The sequence below is a fragment of the Seriola dumerili genome, unplaced genomic scaffold, assembly GCF_002260705.1.
Source record: "Seriola dumerili isolate Sdu_G_001 unplaced genomic scaffold, Sdu_1.0 BDQW01000036.1, whole genome shotgun sequence".
In the NCBI taxonomy this organism is placed as follows: domain Eukaryota; kingdom Metazoa; phylum Chordata; class Actinopteri; order Carangiformes; family Carangidae; genus Seriola; species Seriola dumerili.
Window position 1 is genome coordinate 3648510 of NW_019174291.1, and position 17883 is coordinate 3666392.

The window sequence follows — 17883 nt, forward strand, 5'->3', positions numbered from 1 at the left end:
CTTAGCTTCGTTTCATATTTTGTGTGATAGAACCGAAGGTGAGTTCTCAGGATTACAAGCTTCTATCTCCATTCCATTTATATGTTTGATAGGATTTTGATATTGGACATGTAGAATACATTTAGGGTGTCTGTCATTTTCATGTATGAAAGACACCCGTTCCACATATCACTTTTGCTATCTGGAATACGCATGCTCAGGTTTAAAGTCAAACCTGTTGTTGCTGTCGGTTTTAGTACAGTTAAAACATTTGTGGGAGGCAGAAACTTTGATTTCATTGTCGGAGAGACGTGGGGGGTTTCAGATGCTCCTCAAAGAGCCGACATGCACTTCATTTGATTCTTTAACAGCATCTGAACGTCGCTTTAGGACATCAAGAGTTCGCGGCACTTTCTGCAACAGGAAACCCATGAAGGTGTGAAATCAATCTCAAACTCTTCATTTTTCACTCCACAACCATGAACGTCTTTGAGGAGAGACTGTCCAAAAGTGTGCGCCGCATTTGTACAACTCATTGTGTTGAGTTAAAAAAGACGCAATGACACGCAACGAAAATGACAGATTCCTTGCAGAGAGATCAGGTGAGACGCCGCCAGGAGGACGCCACGACTGCAGGCGTTACCCGTCACCTCTGAGTGTGGACATTCAGAACAGGTAGAGACACTTCAGTCACGGTCGGATGGCACCTTGTACAACCTCGTCTCACTGATTCATTGATCACAGGGACACCACATCAGCAAACCTGTAAACTGAACAAACTACACAATGAGCTGGGGTGTAAATCGGCTTTGTGGACATATTGTTGTCTGACATGTGGATTTTACAACCCGCATCACCAGTTCCTCTGATCTACAGCGGCTGGATGTCAGCAGCTTCTATTCTACTGTCGGCTTCAGGATAAAAATGTCTGGTTAGGCCTTTGTTTTTGTAAATCCAACATAAAGTTGTAAAGAAATACAGACCTGGACAGGTCTTACATTTTGGACTCAGCAGACTTTTGTATTTTACGGAAGCATAATGCATTCACTTCAGAAAAAAACATTCTGCTGTTTTTCTGAATTAATGAGATAAATATCTTTTTAATTCAGGAAAACAGAGCTTTTTAAAAAAAATCCTGTTTTTTCTGATTTTTGTTCTCAACTGAATGCATTACACTTCTGTAGTATTTCATTCATTTATCAGGCCAATGGATTTCTTCATATTGCAGATTTTTTTAGATCAACCTTTCTGCATCTATAAATGGGAAAATATAATATATAATCATCTGCTCTTAGTTGCACCAGGATCATATTCTAATGCAGTCCATTGTTTTACTATTAGTCACAAAGTTTCACAAACTTTTGTGGGGAGAAAATCAGTTGCTGTGCTTTGATTTAATTCAGATCTGATTGCTCCATTTTGGTCCTACTGGAGGAATAAGACTCTGGCTCAGGACACATTTGGTCATTTCAATTTAGCTCCAGTGGCTGAAGACCGAAATCTGACTTCAGATCAGTAGAGATATCACATTTAACACTGAGGAGACAAACCAGCAAAGATCCAGCTCACTGTCACATCCGCACACTTCAGTCATATTTCTGTTTATATATTGAATATTTCATATTCTTCTGTTTAGGATAAAATGCATCTGTCAATGCTGAAAACATTGCTGAATAAATTGAAACCAAAGCCGCCTTTACTTTTATAGCTGCACAACAAAATCCCAGATCCAGATCACTATAAAAATCTAATCAATTGTTCCCTGGCTCGAGGCCAAAGTGTCTGCAAGATATCACAGAGGGAGAAACCCGGCTCTCAGACGGACAAACTGACCAGTTCTCCACCTGCTGCAGCTTCATGTGGAGGACTGAATCTCACATACAGCGGTGGAACACACACAAACACACACACCTACACACACAATCACAGCAGCTGTCTGCTTGTTGTTGATTCTTGTTAACTGATTTCTGACAGGACTGTAAGCTACCACACAGTCAGTCAGTCAGTCAGTCAGTCAGTCCACACTTCCTTCGCTAGGGCAGATATGATGCATCCAGTTGACTAACCCCCTCCCCCAGATGTTTATTACATGTATCTAAACATGATTCTTTGATGACCTGATTACATCTGATTACATCCCTGTTCCTTGACTTCTGTAGAGTTTGTCCCTGCTGACTGTCAGACAATCAAATCAAAGCAAAAATAATGCTCTGTATCAAACTGATGCTCCACTTGATTGATCCAGGAAATGGTTTTCTCAGTGAAGACAGAAGATGAGTTCACAGAGAAAATACCGGTGGAAACAGGTGAGGTGGAAACTGCAGAAATGTATTTTGTTGAAAAAGAAAAGTGAGAGGTTAATTACACACACGTTGTTGTGGACGTGAAGTTGCAATGTGAAGCTGCACCTGAAGGTTCAGTTTAGCACTAACACCACTCTGCTTGTGTAGCCTCAGCTTCTGGTCCTGGAGTTATTAGATCAACCTCCGTAGCTGGAGTTGATGGTTCATATCTGACCTCTGTGTGTTGATGTCATTGATGCTGTTTAGAGAAACTATCTGAAGTCGAATGCTCAAGGTAACGTCCTCATAGTCTCTTTGAGCTGCAACTAACTATTAGTTTCCTTATCTGATAATCTGATGCTTATTCTTTCAATAATCATTCAGACTCTGATGTTAGGGTTGAAATGATTTGTCAATTAATTGATTAGTTGGTTGGTTGGTTGGTTGGTTTATTCTGCAAAACCTGCCAGACATTCTCCCAATGTGAGGACTGTTTTATATCATCGTAAACTCAAACAATATCTTTGTTGATTTGAAAGGAATTTTGTCTCAAATTCGAGACGTTTTGTGGACGAAACATCTTATGAATTATTAAACTAGTTGTAGTTTGCAGCCCTGTCAACCAGGAAATCATAAAAACACACCTCCATTACAAGTGTGCAGACTTCAAGGTCTTCACACGTCTTCTTTTGTCCGACCAAAACCCAGAGATAAAACTGGGACTACAGAATGTCTGACATTTTGCTAATCAGTTATCAAAAACGTTGTTGATTCAATCTGCCAGTTGTCAATCAACTCATCTTATTGGCACCAGTCTTGGTTACAGAAATTGAAATCATTCACAGCCTGCTTCTTATTTCAGCCAAACAAAGATGGCTGCCAGAAAATGTCCTCATTGGGAAATAATTTCAACGTTTGTTTTTCCTCTCCTTTCAGTTTTAGCTCCCATTTATTTTCATACATTGATTCCATCAGATATGAGGTGTCCACTGGACTGGGCTGCGTTGACATGCAGCACAGCCTCGCGTGGTGTGATCTGCCTTGGTGAGCTTCAGCCCGATAAACTGTTGTTGTTGTTGTTGTTGCTGTGGATTAAAGCCTGGTGTGTTCCTGCAGCAGATTGCCCTCGGAGGGAACGGACAGGCCTTTTAGTGTAAAGGTATTAAGCCCAGGTCTAATCCAAAGCTAGGAGAGCGGCCAATTTAAACTGGATTCAGCCCACAGGACGACACATCACTCAGCCGCTCTCCGTCTCTATAGTGGCTGTTTGTCAGTGAGTGGATCTGAGAGTTGCCCTCCATGACTGTCACTTTTATATCCACCAACCTCCCTTTATGTTTTAAATTCAGTGATTTATGATCTGTATTTTTTTTTTATGTCAATAATTCCCATGAAATAGTTAAAACCAAAAAGTGAGTGTGTGTGTGTGTGTGTGATATATCTTCCCTCTGAGCCATAGAGCTTCAAAAACTAAAACACATCGGTGAGCCAGACTATTGCACTGGGTGACGTGTTCCTTCATCACCATGAACACACACACGGTAGTTCATTTTGACTCAGTGCCACACACACACACACACACACCTTCCAGCTGCAGAAATACTCACACTAACCCTCAATGTGGGTTAATCTGCAGCGGGAAATAGTGGCCCACAGATGCACTATTCCTGCTGCGGCTCGGGGCTAAGAGCCACACAAAGGGTGAGAGAGTCAGAGAGTACAGAGGGACGCAAGAACAATGTTGGTTTTGGTCTTTTCTTGACGTAGAATATTTCCAGACTGGTCCTTTAAATTATGCAGTCTTTCAACAGAAACAATACTGGAGCTCTTAGAGCCTGATATGATCTAAAATGGACGTGTTCACGCTTGTTTCTCTGTGCATATTGTCCCTTGCAGACGTAGATGACGAAATGAATGTGATGATGCTGTCCTGGCCACGGAGATCCAGAAAGCATCATCTGGCTTTTACACAATTTTTCGAGAGACAAAGTGGACGTCAGTCTCAGGGTCGGTTTCAGAAAAGCTCCCGCAGTGCTTTGGTTTGAGAACATTGACTAAATAACAGAACATAAAAGTGTTATCTGTGTAATACAATATATTTGTTTCAAATGTATATGTGGAACTGCTACAGTTATGTGATTAATTGATTAGTTGATGGACAGAAAATTGATCTACAACAGTTTTGATAATCAATAAATCATATAAAGCATTTTGGCTCCATCTTCCTGAATGTGATTATTGATTAACTGAATAACTTTGGGTTATGGAGTGTTATATTGCTCATGTTATGCTTTTTGAGTTTCCCCCTTTTCCTTTTATGTGTTAAATAGCTTTTTGTGTAAAAGGTCTGCTGAGTTACACAGCCATGGCAAAGAATGTTTTTTTCTCCCACAGAAAACCCTGCTCCTGAAGTACCTGAAACGCCTTGTTGTATTCCAGGTTTTTCATCCTAACCTGTCCATGTCATTATGTAACACAGTCACATAGCAGAGTGCTGCAGGAATGAATCCTAAAACCCAGAACAAGTTAGCATTTTAGCACCTCAGGGTCCCTCGTTCTAAAGTGTCTGGGTTTGCTGAATGGGTTTTTGGTTAGATGACTCAAATAAGGTCTGTGGTTAGCACAAGCTCAAGACGTATACCCCAAGAATGATTTTTTTTTTTTTTTACTTTTACAAGTTTGTTTTATGGTTGCTAACAAGTGGCTAATTGAGATTACAGAGGATGTTGGAGACATTAAACGTAATCACCCTTTTACAAAGCGTTACTACCTTTCTAAGAGGAAAGGCTTTTGTAGGAGAGGTCAGAGTTAAATCAAACTACAAGTTGACGTTTAGTGGTGGTGACGCTGAAGTCGTGACCGTGGTGTAGTTTGTTTTATAGCCTGACATGAGCTTTTTACTTCAGCTGATTGTATTTCAAACATCATAAAGTGATGTTCATTAGTGAAGATGATCCTGCTGAACTAAACCTGTTAGGATCAGAAACCGTTGTTTATTTTCTCTAATAATCCAAAAGACATAGAAAAATCCCACTGACTTTTTGTAGAGGGGACCAGGGTGATGCTAACTTTTGGGTTGGTCTACAAAAATACATCATCCCTGCGGCCCTCCATGATCGCCTACCAGCTAGTTTGGCACGCCGTCACACAAAGCTAGCTAGAGCAGAGACCTGGAAGAGTTTGGTTAGTTTTAGTCTGACGCCATGTTGAAAAGACGCTGGTTTTTACTATGGTGCGCTGCCCCTCGGTAGGCTTTCAAACGTTTGGCCAATCAAAAGAAAGTAGGCTTTTTAGGAGGCTAATATTGCCAGTTTCAGGCAGAGGCTCAACTGAGGGGCTGCATGAGAGGCAGTTTGAGAGAAATAAGGGCTTGTAGTGAACTGAGAAACATGCAAAGCTGCTCTAGTGGAGTCCCTGAATAAAAATATAGAGCTGGAGATGAACATAATTGCTCCCCCTTTAAAGTGACAATCTCAAAGATTTCAGTCCTGGTTGATGTGGTGACACCTGTAGTTACTGGTGGTCACAGTAAATGTGGTTTAATACAACAGCTCACAGATCAAACTGTTTTTAACTTTAATAAAGAAACTGACCGTTGTTTTGTAGACACACTTTTGATGAATAACAGCGGTAAATGCTAAATGCGCTAACACATTTCATTTCCTGTGACTACTACATAATAAAAGTCAACTTGTGTTTCATGCAGACATGACAAGACAGACATTTATTTAAATGAAAATCTTTGAGATTCCACTTTAAATGAACAAAACTAACTTTTTGTGACATTTTATAAACCAAATGAATGAACCAAATTGGTAGATTATAAGGAAAAGAATTGTTAAACCTGTACGTGTCAAAACACAGTGAATCGGAGTCAGACTTTGTTGTTCTCTGTGATCTTTCTTTAGTAGTATTATAAGTTGCTGTTATTCCATGACTGCAGATGTCATGGCCCTGTGGAGACTGAACAGGGTGTGTGTGATCTGTTTTTAATCCACAGACAGTAGTAAATTCTTTTCTCAATATCTGCCTCAAAGCCACTTGTCTTCTCTGCAGCTCTCCAACAGTTTGAGCTGAATTTAAGTTTTTTTTTTGCGGTTGTGCCCTCATTACCATGCAGACCTATATTTTCAAAATACAATTCCCTAATTATCCCTGCTGTCGTAGTTTTGCATCAGGGGCAGGGTTGGGAGGGGGTGCTCTGGAAAAGCTTTCATGTGCAACACTGTTAGGGTCCATTTATTTTCAACTCAGTTCCTTCAACAAAAAAGAAATGGTGAGCAAGATTTCTGTGTGCTGGTTCACAGCAGAGTGTTTGTTCCTGATTATTCAGGGAAAGAAAGAAAGAAAAATGAAGCTGTGCATTTTTTTGGAAAGGAAGAAGAATAGTACAATACAAACATTTGGTTGCAGAGATCACCATGAAAACCACATCTCAAAGTGCATTTAAAAACACATCATCCAAGTATAATATTGTAATTTTCTTCAACTGCAAATAATAATAAATAGTTTCTCAGTATGTTTTTGGTCCTACAAGTTACTGTATAAAACAGTTTGACCTATAGATGAAAAGTCTCATAATCAAAATTTACCTGCATTTTAATGGTTGGTCAGTCAACATCTATCAGATAGATTGCCATGGAAATTGGTACAGATGTTTAAGGCCTCTACAGGATAAATCTGTCACCACACAAAGTTTTGCACAGTCATGGTTTCCAGAGAAAGTCCTCCTGACTTTGGTGATCCCTTTTACTTTATATTGTGCAAGTTTTGGCTTATGACCAAATACTTCTGTCTTTGATTTACATTATTGTTTTGCATTATGATGTAATTTTTACTTGACTCAACCCCAGGACGAGTAGATGCTACCTTGGCAGTGGCTAATGGGTGTCCAAATAAAAAAATAAAAAAATAAATGAATAAACCTGCAAAACTATCAGCCTCAGCTATACTTTGTGTTTAGTGCTAATTAGCATAAGCTAGAATGCGTGCATGCAAGTTGGTGAACATGGTAAACATCATACTAGCTAAACATCAGCATTTTAGCATGCTGACATTAGCATGTAGCTCCACTGTGCCTGCCTACAGCCTCACAGATCCACTAGCATGACTGTGGACACTTAGTCTTGTATTATGACATTTTAAACATATGAAAATAGAATGAATGTCAAAATCACCAAATGAATCCACATACAGTATATCTGTGCTATACAATAGTATAGATATTGGTGACATGACAGCTAATAGTTTCCAGCATGCGTGTCTTCCAGATAGTCAGCAGTCACCAACAGTGACTGTCAGCAGGCAATGTAAAGACTTGTCAGTGTAATTAAAGCTCAAAGCAGGAGTCCAAGATGACCGAACCTGATCTGCTCAAGATAACTAAACTCAGAGCGATCAGCAAAAGCAACTTGGCTTGCAGCTTTTCATGGATCGAGAAAGATAGGTGTCCCAGACCGAAAAATAAAATCACCATGACAATTGCTGCTATTCAAAAAAAGTTTGGTCACAACTGGTCAAAAAGTGACAGCAGCTTCAAGTGATGATATAAACCTTCAGCCAACAAACACCTGCACCATCCTCCCAGCTTTAGAACCCTACACCTGCACTTTGGAGCTGACCTTCACCTCCAACCTTTGAGCCGCTGAGAGCAGAGGGTCAAGTGGAAAGAGGATTTCCCTGCAGGGAGCAATAAAGTTTCAAATTACATGACACTTGATTTAAGCCTGTTAAATCCATCAGAGGGCTCAGGAGAGGCTGCACGCAAAGCTCTCACATAGGTTCACATGTGAAGGAAGATATGTGGTAAACACACACACACACACACACACGCACACACCAGAGCAGGACAACACATCAGCCGCACATCTTAACAGCATGAAGAAATCTGACCAAATCAAATCTGATTGGGTCCTTGCTGTAGTCTGAATAAGTAAAAACAAGGTTTTTGCTGCTTTAGTTGACAGGCTAGCTGTCACTGTCTGTCTCCAGTAAGCCACCAAATACTCTCACTCACTCACGCGAGTTAGCTTACCCTTCCCATTTCCACATGCAGTCTGTACGATGTACATGAACCATACATGCCAGGCTACACGTGTGAACACATCTGCCTATGAAGAAGCCCACTGTAGAATAAACAGACTCAAGTGCACATCAGATGTCTGCGTCTGCATCCATTTTAGAGAGTATCCTGCACGTTCACTCGCTCAGCAGCAGCAACGATGCTCAACACAGAAATAACAGCGGCAGATTTTCCATAGCTGAAAATGTGAAGTAAAAAAGTGACTAAGGATTTCTCAGAACGCTAAAAATACACCACATCAGCTTTGTGGACATGCCAAAAAAAAAAACTTGTCTCCACATAAACTTATGACAACTGGTATTGCTTTTATACCATGCATGAAAATGTGTGTGGTGGCCCATGGAAAAGAAGTTTTCAGCCTGTGTGGCCACGGCCATCACCTACAGGCAGGCAATAATTTGCATGCATATTTTAACGAAACAGAACCACCGTTTCATCAAAGATGTTGAAGACCAAGAACAACCTGTGTGTCCAGATGAAACAAGGATGCACAGATCTGTAATCACACCAGCATCTTGTTCAGAACTCGGCTTTGCTTTATTGTCAGAGAAATCTGTTTTCTGTGAGGACAAAGCTGTTGGTCTGATTGTGAGACCCTGACCCACAAACAAAAACAGCCAAACCTGAGCAGGTCAGGTCTACACATTTGTGTCCAAGGCGGGCAAAGTGCAAAGCTGTATTTGATGAATTGCTCTGCCCGCTGGGTGCTTCTGTAACTTCTATCTCTCTATTAAAAAGGAACTCTAATGGAGGTTACAGTAATAGAAAGTTTACTAGTTGCCAGTCAACTGCAACAAGTATAAGGTGTCATAGTGCTCAGGCAGAGGTGGATCTGAGTCTAGCCGTCATTGGATCTTGTAGAAGCCGAATAGGATTGAAGTCAGAATGAAAGCTTTTCCTCAGTCTGATGCTCATATAGGTTCCACTGAGTTTTTCATGAGAAGCTGAAGTTTCCTCCATGAACAAACTCACTATTTGCTAGAAAATGTAATATAACGAGTGCCTCGTTATGTTCTCTCTTTTGGTTGGGCAGGGTGAAAATGAAAATGTTAAGTAGTAAGTGGCAGCGGTAGAAGTATCTATGTTGGCTGTCAGCGCTGCTCCCAGACCCGCCGGATAACAGAACACAGGCCAGCTGAGCCCACACACCTACAGACACTGTTTTTACATCGACGCTCCAGCTGGGCAGGATAACTATCCCTGTCCCTCAACATCCATACTCATTCATCTTACAGCTGTTGGCTGATAGCAGCTTTGTATTGATTCCTTCAGGACACGTCTGGATGGGATGGGAAGAGCAAAAGCTCAAAGCACAAAATTGATTGGTTTGATTTTGTGGCTGTTACCAGGCTAACAACTATTAACTATTAACAACTATTCATTATTGTTACAGCTGTTGTTGATTGTTTCAATAAAATTCGGACATATATTGATGATCATAAGTTGCTTAATTAACAACAACAGCCCAAAAAACTCTTCTTTGCATTTTTACAGTTTTGAACAAATGTTTTTACTTGGTGAAGATGATGAGGTCAGGTCGGGTCAGGTCAGAATGGAACATCATGCTATTTATCATATAACTGCCTCATTAAGTAATCCTATGGGTTGATTATAACAGGAACATCTGGGATATGGGATCTGGGACATCAGCGATGTGAATTTACAGATGCAGGAGTTTCTGAACCAAATGTAGGTTTCACTGTGTGAAGAAATAAAATCAGCTGAATTAGACTAGTGACATATTTTCATTTCAAACACAACTGACCTCATTTGCACAACAGATAAATAAATAAATAAATACCGGAACTGCTTCAGTTTACTGGCCATTTCTGCAACTATCTAAATGAATTTAAAGCTCAGAGTGATGGGCAGCTGCAGTTCACCAGCTAGGTTTGTAATGATGGTGCTGTGGTCAGGAGGGGAACAGTGGATTGGCCTTTCAAAATGGGTTTGTATAGTGACATAATTGCAGAGTGATAGTTGCATAACAATTGAAGATAATGTCTTTATTGTTCCAACATGTCATCTCAAACATTCATCTTGCTTATTGAAGCTTCCAGATGTTTGGGGATTTTTTACTTTCAAGCTCCTTTCTGTGGAACTAAGGCTGCAGGAAAATCTCCAGAACTAAAACAAAATAACAACATCTACAGTTTGAAAATTGGCTGGACGACTGAAACTGTGGGCGACTGGAAGAGGCGATGTATTATCAAGCAGATCTTTGTGCTGACCTAACCTCCACCATTCTCTGTTTCCAGAAAGCCACCTTAATTCCCAGCATGCGCGTTCTTTCTTTCTGGAACAGCCCATATTACCTGAACATCCACCTCTGGTTTCTACAGTCTTAAACCTGAGAAACAAAACAATAGTCAATCTTATGCTTTGAATTTGTCACTTCTGCAACAATCCAGTCATACACACCCTTAAAATGAAGCCCCCAGTTTAAATGTTCAAGGCACTTTACAGGGTCAGGTCAAGACCCTAGAGAGAAACCCAACAGTTCACTCAATGAGCAGCACTTGGCGACAGTGGAGAGGAAAAAAGATTTAACACACACAGCATGTTGTGTTTTACCGAGTCAGGATCTCAGTGAAAACTCAGGTGTCAGTGGTTCAGACTCGTGTCAGGTTCCAACAGAATCCGTGTTTGTTCAGGCCCTAAACTCTCCGACCCACGTCAGTCTTCCTCTCGCTCAGCAGCTCATCCACCTCCATCTCACTATAGGCATTCCTCACAACAAGCCCCCAGTTTAAAGGGACATTCTGTGTTTTCTTTTTTTCTCCTCCCTGTCCATAGTGGCATCATTATAAGAGCCTATTATGGCGTTACAGAGGCCGACTCACAGACTAAATGCCTTGTTTCTGTCCGCCATGGGAGCCTTCTATAGAGCCGCAACTCCCTCCTTCAACAGAGAGACCCCTTCATCACGCTGCCCTCCTCCTCCTCCGCCTCTCATCCTCCTCGCTCTCTTCTCCCTCAGACACAGACAAGCCTTTATCTGCCCATCATGTGCTCGCTCTCTCTTTCTCTTTTTTCTCCAGCCTGACCCTGTTTTCCACAGCGAACAGGCATGCCAGTTAGGATTTGGGGGGGAAACACACACACACACACACATAGCAATGGGGGGAAAAGGCTGATTTGGAAAGCCAGCTAAATATTTTATCCATGGCCACGTTATCTGTCTGTGTAGCTTAATACCGATTTGATGTTATCTTCTAAGTCTTTCCAGCAGAGGTTTTTTTTTTTTTTTTTCATATTTTATTTCCTGGTCAAATAATCTGCTGTGCAGCATCTGAACCGTGCACGTCATCTGAGCGCTGTTGTCTTTGCTAACTGGAGAGAGGTGTCGATGTTGGTGGTGAAAGCAGGAACTATAATGTCCAGCCAATGATTTTAAAGAAACAAACAACCAGCACAGTTAAGACAAATTAACCATATCGTTGCAATCTATTAATTTCAATATTGAATAATCTGTTGATGATTTTTCATGAAGCAATTCATCTTTTGCTCTAAAAAAAAAAAAACATCCAAAAATGCTGAAAACTTCCGTCATAGTTTCCCAGAGTCCAAAGCGACATCTTCAAAACACAAAACAGGGAAAAACAAAATTCTTAATTTCAAAACAGTGTTCAAACTGATAAATACCTTCAACAATCAACTGAGTATAAAATTCAGACAAAAGTCAGCCAGTCAATGAATGATGTTATCACTAACCAAGTGTCTTCATAGATAGATAGATAGATACTTTATTTATCCCCTAGGGGGAATTCATGAGATGCAGAACACACAGCAGATTGAAGCTCAGAAAGCTGCACATTCACTCGAATATCTAAACGTTTTAAGACCTTTATCCAGATGTTTTCAGGCCGAGCCGCTGGTTTTTCCATCTCACTTCCCTACAGTGTGAAAATCATCCTGAACTGAAACCACCAGAAGCTGCATGATCCATCACAGTGAACATCATACTGTCCGTGTTTGCTCTCAGCATTATGTTGCCTTTGTGTGGTAATGCAATCCAACCTACGACAAAATGATGACATACTGTACATCTGACGGAAACAACGGCGGACATGCAGCTCGCTGCCAGGGATTATTTAACACGAGATGATTTTCTCAGCATATTGAAAAAAAACACTGTGAGAAATCAATCTAAAAGCTGAATATGCTTTACTGAATGACCGATTGTCATGTAAATTATAGGTGATTTGGAGTTGAAGGACTAAATATTCAAAAACATCTGTATTTCCTGCTGAGCTGTCATATAATCAGAAAACGACAAGATAAAGTGAACCTCCTTCAGGCTGAAGTCAGGTAACGGTGGCCATACATTACATCCCTGTGCACGTGAACTGTTTCTGCACGCTGGTTTCATGTGCTTTAAAAGAATTTGAAGATTCTCATGACATGCATGTGATGTGAGAGGAATGGAGGAAACCATACGGTGCATTACTGAACAATTTCCTCCTTGTCCTCCCACAGCGGACGCCATGTTCCACGTCCATACGACCATTCTCCTCCATGCATTCTTTGTGGTTAGCTGGGGTGCATGAACTAAACACTCCTCCTCCCAGAATCATCTCCATGTTTGTCCTTCCCCTCCACTATCACTTCTTTCCCCCCCTAATTCGTCTCTATTTACTCTCCTGTCCTCCTTCACCTCCTCTAAACTCTTCCTCCTTTGCCTCTTCAGTTTGTTCACCTTCATCTTTTCTCCTACTGCATCCATTTCTTTACATGTCCTGTTTCTTCCTCCTAAAGTTGTTTTGCCCTTTTTCCTTATGTCTCCTTTTTGCCTCCTTTGTCTGATCTACTGTCCTCCACCACTGTTTCCTTTGTTCCCTCATTTGTTTCCTCTTCTCTCTTGTCTCTGTTCCTCCTCTTAACCTCCTCTCTTTTCTTTTCCTTACACCTCCTCATGCTTCTGTTTTCTTTGTTTGTCTGTTCTTTTTTGTCTCTTGCTGCGTCTCATTTGTCTCTTGTCCTTTTATTTGTCCTGCCGTCCTGCTATTCTCAGTTTTTGTCCCTCTCTTCTTTTCACATTTCCCTCTCCTTTCTTTTCACTTTACATCCATCATCCATCCTTTGCTCCTCGTCATCCCTCTCCTGTCATGTCCCTCTTTATTCTCTCATCTGCTGTTCGTTGCTCTAACATTACACTGTAACTCTTTTGCCCTTTAACCCTTGTGTTATTTTAACTTTGGCTTTAACTTTGAGCTGTCAGACCTCTTACTAACAAACTATTGTAAAACTGCAGTAAGAGAAATCCAAACAGACGTTTTTCAATCACTGAGGCAGAGCAGGGGAAAGTTGTATCATATGTAACCAGCATTTTACAGCTGGGGTGAGAAGTCAGGTTCTGTAGTCGACTTCTTAGACATGTCATCAAAGTCATCTTTGTAGGCAGTTCCCCGGCTGTAATGTACCAGTGGTGACATGTCATCATATCTCTACTCCACTGTAGGGCTGCACAATATGCAAGAAAAATAATAAATCATATTACCATTACGATTTCAGTTGGAATGGTTGTTTTTTTTTTTTCATTTTATTTTCACTGAAATATTTTTTTAAATGATGAGCTGATTTTTGTTGGTCTTGTACCCAACAAACATGTTCCTTTATGTCTGGAGAGTATGATTTGTAGACCGGGGGCGTCTCTGTCGCTCCACAGCACTTATGTTGCCAACATTGCACAACAGTGTGGTGATACATTTTACCTTTATCAAAGAAATTGCTGCTCCTGCGATTTGGATATTGCACTTGGCCATATTGTGATTTCCATTACATTTTGCTTAATGGTGCAGCTCTACTCCACTGTAATTCAAACTTTTCACTGCACTACATTTATCAGAGTTATTTTAACCGATAAGGATTTTACACCCAAAACCTATAATCACCTTATACATCTATTGTAGTTGAATAAGTTATAATCCAAATGTATAAATATTAGTTAAATCTAACTCCACTTTCAATAACTACAAAGTTAAAATGCTACTTTTTAGAATTTAGGCTAATGAGCTTGTTTTGCTAATTTTACTTGATTGAAACACATCTTCCAGTATAAAATGAATAAACAATGTTAAGTATGTGTTTTAGTGTTACATTTGTCCCATTATCCCCACCTCTGAACACTTGACTGTAACCCAGTGGTTCTCAAAGTGGGGTCAAGGGACCCCCAGAGGTCCTTGAGGGGGTTCAAAAAGTGCAAAAAGGGGAATCATTTATTTTGACTATAATTCCATCCATAAGTAACACAATGACAGAATGTTTTGTTCATGGGTTTCAAACGCTTTCTGTAATAAAACATCTTAAAGCAAAACTCTTATCAGATGGCTCTGTGGTCTCATTTGTGTCAGTTTAGCTCCTTGATGTGAAAAAGTTTGAGAACCCCTGTCTTAACCTGCTATTCTCCATTTATAAGCAGCAGCTATAAACATTAAGCCAATGAATGGTTTACAACTAACATAATGTGGCTGTAAAGAGATTAAAGTGGTTATTACACTGCTACAATGGCACCTCCTCCTGTGAACACTCAAGTGGAGGTTGGTGAATAAACAGACACCATCTATAACTACATCATAGTGAGTGAAATAATTATATAGTGCTTATGAATGCTGACTGGCAGTTAAAGTGTTACCTCACACTCTTCACTTTTCTTTCATTTGTCTCCTCTTCCCTTTCCTCCATCCTTGCCCCTCTCTTTCACTCCTCTCCTCCTTCTGTCTTACTTTTTTCTTTATTTTTTTTTATTCCTTTTAAAATTATGCTCCTCTTGCCTCCTTTTCCTCCCTCCTCCCTCGCCCTCCTCCTCCTCCTTCTTTTATGTTAAAGGCTGTTGCTGCTTGTGAGCTCCCCTTCCTGTATACATACATACACATATATATAATCTGTCAAAGCTCCGATGGCGTGTGCGCGCCTGTGGAAATAGAACATAATTCTGATGAGAAGGAGGAGGGATGGAGGCGCGCACACGAAGCTGAGGGGGGAGGAGGAGGAGGAGGAGGAGGAGCCAGTCAGCCATCCAGCCGCGCGCGCATGCTCGAGACAGCAGGTGCCCGAGCCCTCATTGAAGAAAAAAAAAACTAATTTGCATTGCTAATGAGCTCATCTGAGCCTCCTCCCCCTCCATTTTGGGGGGCAAAAAAAATCTTCTAATATGGCGACATGTTTTTATTCGTCTGCTCCTTTCCCCATCCTTCCAGCAACACACAAAAAACATCAACGAAAAATAATTCATATGGTCATTTTTTGATTATTATAGGATGTATATAGGCTAATAAAATCTGAAACAAAAAGAAAAAAAGTCCACATTCAAATCTTATAGAGACATAAAACACGGAGCATGAAGAAGGTCACTGGACTTTACTGCTGACTAGACCTATTAAATACACACATGAGTCACTGTAGCAATATTATCAAAAACTATCAGAGCACCTTGTTTTATAGTGGACGCGCTTGTGAGGTGATAGTTTGAGTTAATGAGCCGATTTAAACGTGTTTGTCCCCATCACGTTCACCCAGGGAACAATAGACTGAGGCTGAGTGTGACGCCGTGGGGAGACGAGGCAAGACTCAACACACTGCACATGTCACCCCGAAGACTGTTTAATGATCACTTAAGCTAATCAGCCAATGGAGAGGGGTGATAATAATAACAATCAGCAATGGTGATATAAAGAGCAGCGACTGAGGGGCTTCATGGAGGACTTCCACATCATCATCAACAACATCAACAACAACAACAACAGTGAGATGAGCTCACACTGAAATCCCCATTGAGCTAAACAAGTGAAGCGCCAAATTCCCAACAAGCGGAGCCCTTGTCCATTGTGGGGGGGGGGCTGACATACTCCTCCCTTCAGACCTGTCAGTTCTTCACAGGAGGGAAAGATAATATTGTAATAATAATAATAATAATAATAATAATAAATGATGTGTTTAATTGTAAGCGCTGACCTCTTTCACATCTCACACATGGACGCCTGGCTGTGATTATGATGTGCTTTCAGTCTATCTGTCGCCATGTGCGTGCGTTTTTACATGCACTTCATCGAAAATGGCTGAGACCCTCGCACCCCCCCCCCCCCCAACCCCCAACGCGCGCATTGTATAATATTCTTGGTTTTATTGCACTGTTGTTGTTGTTGTTGTCGTTGTTATTGTGGTCGAGGCGCATAAACAACTTCATGCGCCTCTGGATTTCGGTATAGGGCTATTATTCTCCTGCACGCGCTGCAAACACACACACACACACACACACACACACACACACACACACACACACACACACACACAACACCACACGTCGGACGTTGTCAGATGCACAGAGGCAGATTTAACATTTGACCGTATATGTAAACGCCCCTATATTCACAGTATGGAAACAGCTCACACAGAGCAGCTATACGACCCTGCAGGAATAGAACGTCTCCACATGAGATCACAGACACCACAGAGCTCTGTCTGAACATTTAGACATATTGGTTTTATTCCTCTCTGTTGATCCTTCACATTATAAGAGAAAACACACACAAACCCACCGGACCGGAGCCAGCCTGTGTGATTGATCCGGGCTCTGCTGGGATTGATCTGGACCATGTGATTGACCCCAACTGCTTCATCACAGACTGCTCATATCTAAGGTTTTTTTTTTTGTAATACATTTCCAGTTGCTTCCAACAGCAGCCGGATCAACGGTTTTGGGGGCACAATGCGCGCGGCGTCGCCAAACAACAGCCCCGTTTATTGTCCCCCTCCGCCACTAACCACCAACCACCACTCTCTCAACGGACACCCTCAAAACCATGACAAAAACTAAACCGAGGACCCCCACTGTGAACACAGCCTCACCACTCCTACGAGCCTACTACTACTACCAGGTTAATTTGAACGTTAATAGCTAGTTACCCGCCGGCTAATCGCTATTAAGCGTAGTCGCGCGGACCTGTAGCCTCCAACTGCAACCGACTGGGTTAATAAAACGGTTAATTTAAGGGGTGAGAAAAAAAATACATCCAAGGCAGAGGTGAATGCAAACAGCAGAGAGATGATGAGAGCGGAGAATAAATAAATAAATGAGCCAAACAAACCTCTTTTTCGTGCGCGTAAATCCGTTTCCAAGCGCGTGGAGAGAAAGGTAGGCTAATAAGCTTGTTGTTGTGCTGCTGAGGCTAAATCCTACCACCCATCCTCTCTCTGTCTCTCTCTCTCTCTCTCTCCGCGTCTGTGCCTAGGTCTCTCTCTCACTGTCTGTCTTTCTCTCTCTCCTTGCGCGTCTGCGTCTCTCTCTCTCTCTCTCTCTCTCTCTCTCTCTCTCAGCCAATTGTGTGAGATGGAATTGGCGCGAGGGGTCGCGCAGCGGGACGTTAGCAGGTCCTACGTGCACGCGCCGCACACACACACACACACACACACACACACACACACACACACACACACACACATGCATGCACAGGACGCCTTCTACCTTGCTCACTCCCGTATGGTTGCCCTTAGCAACCATGAAGACCACCACCACCACCACCAACCCCGCCCCTCTCCAGA

The 17883-nt window shown here is 41.5% G+C and overlaps 1 protein-coding gene across 1 annotated transcript in view; it reads right to left on the reverse strand.

The window, feature by feature from the left end:
- The window catches only part of LOC111216794 (apolipoprotein B receptor-like), a 35526-nt gene extending 17978 nt beyond the window's left edge, over positions 1–17548 (reverse strand). Inside the window, exon 1 of the mRNA XM_022738409.1 lies at positions 17430–17548. The gene's annotated coding sequence lies outside the window, so the exon portion shown is untranslated. The remainder of the gene's footprint in view (positions 1–17429) is intronic.
- Positions 17549–17883: the final 335 nt, after the last annotated feature.